The following is a 7,056-nucleotide window of genomic DNA, read 5'->3' as shown; positions in this document are numbered from 1 at the left end:
CCCAACCCGACGAAAGCAGTGATCTAGCCCTTCTGGGTAACTGGCCCAGTTTATATACTAGACATGATGTGCTGTGGTATGGAATACCTCTTTGGTTAGTCTGGGTCAGGTGTCCTGTCTCTGTTTCCTCCAAGCTTCCCCTCCCTGGCAGACCACGAGACTCAGAAAGTCCTTGGTCAGACTAAACATTACCGAGGAGCAACTAAATACATTGGTGTTATCAGTGCTGTTCCCAGGCTGAAAGTCAAAACCACCATGCTGTACCACCTACTAAGAAGGAGAAAAATGACTGCTACTGCTGAACCCAGGACACTCCTCATGATCAGATTTCTGTCATGTACCACTAAACTGTGTCAGGGGAAATATACAACAAATTAAGTATCATATCTATCTAAGCTTCTTTCTATGAACAGACCCACAGTGATATCTGTCCTTGATGTGCACCCTTACTGGATCACAGGCACCACAGTCCCAATTTCCTTTATTTACTCATTCTATGCCTATTAGTCTGCATTCCTTTGGTACAGCAAAGCAGATTTAAGATGAAAGAGAGAGAGCCATTTCAGCCTTCCTCCTGCCCCTTTGTGTACTTTCCTCCAGCTTTTCTTTTGGAGGAAACTATTGACAGGAATCACAGAACCACAGGCACAGAGAGATGTTGAGGTGGAAAGGTCCTTCTGAGGATCATCTAGTCCAAGTGCCCTGCTCAGACAGGGTCAGCTACAGCAAGTTGTTAAAGGACCTGTCCAGCTGGGCTTTGAATATCTTCAAGGATAAATACTCCACAACCATTCTGGGCAGCCTGTTCCCAAGGAAGGGTGTCCTTCCTCAACCTGTTGGCAATGCTACTACTAATGGAGCACAGGAGGCTGTTTGCAATCTTTCCTAGAGGGGCACATTGTTTGCTTATGATCAGCTTCATGTCCACCAGCACCCCAAGGCCTTTTCTTCAAAGACAGTTGGCCTCCAGCCCATACTGAATGTATTAGATTATTCCTTCCAGATGCAGAACCTTGCACTTTCCCTTGTTGAACTTTATAAGGTTCATGTCAGCCCAAGTGAGGTTGGATGGGGCTTAGAGCAACCTGGTCTAGTGGAAGGTCTCCCTGCCTGTGGCAGTGGGGTTGGAGCTAGACAATGCAACCTTAGGTAAATTTGCAATGGCACACCATAGGAAACAGTTTTAACAATATTTGTCCAAATCTAGTAATTTAAAAACAAAAATGGTGTCCTTATACTAAAATATTATTAATGAAATAATATCTGTAAAAGCCTTAAAAAATAATTTAAGATCGGTGAAAGACCTACAGAATTAAAGTGATTGTTGAGAGCTTTACAAAGCAGCATTTTTCTTTTAGGTTGAAAGTAAAAATATTAGCTGTTTTAATTACACTTTGTGAAGGAATAAAGATTCATTTGAGAGTCCCAAAAATTATTTTTTTTTCAGCTTTTTTTCAAGTAGACATTGAGAACAATTTTTCTTGTCATAGAGTGATTTGGTTCCTTGTCCTAGTTTAAGGTCCAAGTAGAATAAATGTAAATAAAAAGCCATAATAAAGGCTATCTATTGTTTTCTAAATACCAGAGGATCTGGACTACACATGTAGTGAAGGGTCATATCGTTTCTCCTTTCCAACAAAATGACTGTTTATACATTTGTAATGGTAGGTCATAGGTCCCATGCAAACACATTTACTATTAAAAGAGGTTTCCACATTTCATTCCAAAGGGTTGTTTTTCTGCTTACTAAGCATTTTATGGCAAAATTCACACTCCTTTAAAAAAGTACATTAAAAAAAAAAGATAAATACACTGTTGTTCTAGATACAACTCTTTCATAAACCATTGCAAGCAGCTGTGCACATAAGAGAACTCTGTAATTATTTAACAAACTGTTGCAATGCAATTAACTCCTTTAAAGTGAGTGCAGCAATTGTTGACTTCTTAGAAGGAGGAATGGCTAGGGCTTGAGAAAGAAACATCAAGCATTGATGAGTCAACCTAAAGCACTAATACTAATGGGCAATGAAACATTTCTGTGGAAGAAAGTTTTCTTTGTGTTGGAATGTGTATTTCTGAGGGAATGGATCTATGTGCAGTTTACAGTAAGACACCATGCAGGAAAGTAATCTGGTATTGACTCTTCCCTTCCTGATTCTGTGATTGCCTCCTCTCTGCTACCTCTGACATGGGATTATTTAGAAGTGACCTTAGAGGCAGAGAGGCATTCTTTATCCATGCTGTTTCTTGATTAGAAGACTGTTCTCTCTCCCTTCCAACAAAAACACTTCAAAGAGACCAGACCTACACAGGGACACCAAATAGTACATGCAGCAAAGCCTTTCATGAGGCTCATTGACATGCTGTTCTGACACCCATTTTTCTGAAAGGAGTTGTGAAAAATGCAGCGTTGGAAAATCAACTAAATAGCAAAAGCCATGCAAAACAGCTATGGTTGGAAGCTCTTGATCTTTTCAAATCCCTTCTGAGAACTTTACCCCAAACAAGGATTGAAACTGAAACCTGTGGCTCTAGCATGAATTTTCTCTCCAGCACAGGGGACTCACTGGCTGATTCTGGTAAGTAGGTGCACAGTGTGTATTAGCAACAATGCAGAGAATATTGTTCTCTCTAACTGCTCCAAATATAAAGAAAACATTTAGAGAGAACTGTAGAATCAAGTGAATAATAATTTAAAAAAAATAGTGGAAGAATTAAATTAAGTGGTCATTCTTAAAATTATAATAATTCCATAATGCCCAGGCACATAAACACACCCTTATGCTTCAGTATTTCCCTGTTGGTGCATTTGTTTCTTTCAGGATTTTTTTTATTTGTAGATGATATGTGTACTTGATATTAACTGCTTATAGAAAATGTGCAACAATTCAGAATAAAGTCAGTGTGGATAAAATTAATTATACTGTCAGAAGAAACAGTCTTTCTCCACTGTAAGGAGTGATATTCACTACTGAATGGAAAGGATCTAGGGCTGTGAAATATTAATATTTCATGTATGAATTAAAGATTCATATCTCTTTACCTGTCAGACTGCTTACACATTCTATACATTTATATCCTGAAAATCTATTTTGTATTTGTAAGATAGTTTACGGTATCTTGTACCTGTCTCATTTGGGTCATGGGGCAGAAATTTTGCCCTCTTTATATCCCCTATCCTCAGGCATATTACCAAAACTTAAGAAAAGATAGAAAGAATTTCTTGTGCTCAGTAGATCATTAAAAGTTCTTTGTCCATTTGACGTAAATTCTAAAGCAAATGAATGTTCTTTAAACATTCTATGAATGTTTAAAGTTAATTGTTCCACTTGACAAAATGAGATATTATTACATTACTACTGAATGTAGGAACTACCCTTTTCTGTGTAAGGTAAGAAAAGTCTGTTATCCCTTAGGGAGTACACAGCAGCTTCATCTACTTTTTCCATGATATATTAGCTTTCTAAAGATCTTTCTTTGCACTTAGTAAGTAACCACTTACAAGACTGAAACAACAGGATATCCCTAGCAGCAGAAGGAAAAGGTGAAATGACAGAAGAAAATGTAGGGAAAAGAATTAACTTTTTTTACTGTTGGGATTTGGGGAAAATATCACATGTACAAAAAACTTAATGAATATGGACTAAAATCATTAGAAATTATAAAAAAGTCAAGGGTAAATTTTATGTCCTCTGGTCAATGAAATATAGCAGTATATTGGGGGGGAGAAGTGAGCTTTAAAGACAGGATAATGAGCTTATTCTGAATGTTTTTTTTCTCCTTTTGTAGATCTCTTAATTTCTCCTGAGAGTAATCAGTGAGTTAAAAAACTAAAATGATGGCTCATACATCTGTTTGCCATTTTCACTCTTCTCTGACCTTAGAATCAGCCATCGTGCTCCTTGAGGATTACAATAGTCATTGTTAAGAATGATCTTTTTTATTACTATTATTTAAAGAGTCAAATGGTTATTTATATGTTGAAATATCAAGATCTGTACACACAGGTTGGAACTTTATGTCTAAAGCAATCTTACAGAAAACCATGGGAGAACTTATAAAGCTATAATATAAGTTAGACACTTAAAACCCACTGTCAGGAAAGATGCAGGCACTTGGCATTCATCTGTTATTGATTTCTTTGTAAAACTCGTACTAATTATATAGGATATTTCTGAAAATAACACTTGGCCTTGAAGTCACTTCCAAGTTCATTTATATGTTTTTGTATATTTCAGTTTGCATCTGAAGCCACATGTCCTCGTGATCACCTCAGATCATTCCAATCTAGGTTAATGTGCTAGCTTTTCCTATTGTTTTTCCTTATAAAAATCCATGGATATGTCAGGGTAAAATTGGAAAGGAAGGGAGTTTTTATCAGTAAGATACAGCAAAAACGTGAAATAACAAGTGCTAACCAGTACTATGTATCTTTCATGTGTTGCCAACACTGAAATCATTGCTATAATTCCAAGTGAGATAAATCTTACCTGGAATCTGCTGTCAAAGAAGAAAATTTTATTCTATTTGAGCATAAATATTTGTCTTTGTCATTTTCATGTCTGATCCACAAATGCATTGTAATTACTCTGTCAGATACCTGCTATTTTGGTTTAAAACCTGAACATTAAATTTCTATAGCTTCTAATGTGTAAGCGTGTCAAAGGAATTAAAAATAGTAAAGGAACTTTTTTTTTTTCTTTATTTGGTATATTATGTGCCTTTTTATGGCCCCTTCATTTCTTCTGGTGATTCCCTACAATTATTAAGTTTCTCCTTAAGTTCCTTCTTTCTTGTATAGATTTGTAGATGTGATATCAACATAGTATTAGTGGGGTCAAAAGCTATTGTAATTACTGGTATTTGTATTCCACAGAAAGATTCCTCTGTCCAGAGTGCAAGATTGAGTCAATCCCTCACCACTGCAGCAACTTGGATTAACTCAGAAAACATTATGCTGCATAAAGTCTGTGTTTAGCTCATGTGTGAACCTGTAGTTTGAGCCTGTTTTTAGAAGTCATTGATTACTACTAAATATTCATGTTTAGTACTAGTATACCTTTTTCCTTCCATTTAAGAGATTAAATTTCCACCCTGAGAAACAGCATCTGGGTCACAGCCAGGGCCACGTAATTGTTCCATATGCTCATCCTACCTAATTTACACTATTGATTTATATTTTTTGCAGCTTTTTCCCCCAGGCTCCCTAGGTTGTCCAAGTTGATCAGTGATGTTATTTTTTCCCATGCAGAAATAACAGCTCTTTTGGTTTATCAAAAATCCTGTTTGGGACATTTAATTGTAACTAAAGCAATCTAAGTTTTTATTAATTAGAGCTAGCGAGCAGCTCATTAAGCATACAAAGTTTTTCTCCTCCCTACAGCAGACAGTTGCCCCTAAATATTGCTGCTATAGGTGTTGAACACATTTGTAAGTGTGCTCATCTCTTGAAAAATGAATGCAATTGTGCTCCCAGCTGTTCCGTGGAAGCTGAGGATGATTCCAATGCAGGCAGATTTATCCAATAGAGCCAGCCTAGGTGGTAGTCCCACTGTATGTAGGACAGCAGCTATGAGACCCTGGCCTGTTATTGGTGACATGTCACAGAACAACTTATCGCAGGTGCTGTAAAATATCCTGCATGAAGTAACTGGATGTACTGCACCACAGCATGAGACTACACAGTCAGGTATGGCCTATCTCTATCTAGATTATGTAAGGTAAATAAAATATAAGCAAAAAAATGTAAGCAAAAAAATTTACATTGTGGATCTCAGATAAACTTACTGTGTGGTTCTGACTGTGTAATGAGATGACACTGTATCAGTTCAGGATGGACTGCACAGATTTCAGCCCACACCAAATGAGGAAAAGTATCTGTCCACTTTTTTCATCTGAGAGGCAAAGATGTATCACACCAAAAAAGTAAATTCATTCCTCCCTCATAGAGAGAATCCTTTTGTTGGAGTGCTGAGGACAACAGAAATCATGGTAAGAGAGCAATGCTGACCTCTACTATTTGACAAAGTGAAAACTATCCAGGTTTCCAGAAAATAATACATTCATCAAAAAGAGAAAATGTTAACCAGATGGTAAACAAAAGCAATATATGCTTTAGTAGAAAATGCAATTAATAAGAGCAAGAAGGGTTTACATTATAAACAAGTATAACTTACCTGATAAGAAAACCCTATGGCAAGCAATGAGTAATTTGTCAGGTGTGCATTTTATAGGAAAAAAGAAAGAAAGAAATATTAATTCCTTTGCCATCTAGCCTTCATACAATTCTGAACTGCAATTTAAATGGGTTTTAATAATAACTGTGTTGTTTCATGGGTATTAAGCGATCTTATTTTGTGTATGTGATCATAAAACGCATAGAAACTTGCAGACTTGTGGAAACTGTATTTAAATAAATTACTTCCAGAGGCAAATGGAGCTTATAACATAGGGAAAAAGAAGCAGGAGTTTCCTATTGTAAACTCCTTGTTTTTTTGTGTGTGTATGTGTGATGTAATACAGTGGAGTTATTAGAAACTCAATGTTAAAAAATATTGTCTCCATCCAAGTAGCACTTAATCTTTATTACCTGGAGGTTAAAAGTCAAAGAACAATCATCCATGTCAGTGATTCTTGCAGCAGACTGTTACTGAACCATGTAAGGTCATTTAGTGGAGAGAATTAGTTCCCAGCAGCTTCACATGTCTGAGATATTATAGTACTATTCTGCTCCAGCTCTTCTTCCTAGAAAATGATGATCACGCTATGGACTTTGTCAGGAGAGGTGTCCCTTAGGAAGAAAAAAAAATCTTTGACAGATATGTCTGCAAAGGGCAACAATGAAAAATTGTGGTGCTGACTTTACCAATCAGCTGTAGATTGAAAACACACAAGCACAGTCTATTACCCTCAACTTATCAAATATATTGGTAAGATATGTTTTGTAGTTAATACACTTTCAAATTATAGCCAGTTTATGCATAAAAAAATGAAACCTCTTCAGGTGACGACCTGAAAGCTCAGAAAAGAAGCTGCTGAAGTGAGAGGCTCGAGAGA

Source organism: Neopsephotus bourkii, unplaced genomic scaffold (assembly GCF_033783945.1).
Source record: "Neopsephotus bourkii isolate Nb327-2 ecotype Australia unplaced genomic scaffold, CSIRO-AGI_Nbou_v1 NB_762, whole genome shotgun sequence".
NCBI lineage: Eukaryota > Metazoa > Chordata > Aves > Psittaciformes > Psittacidae > Neopsephotus > Neopsephotus bourkii.
This window is presented reverse-complemented; position numbering follows the sequence as displayed.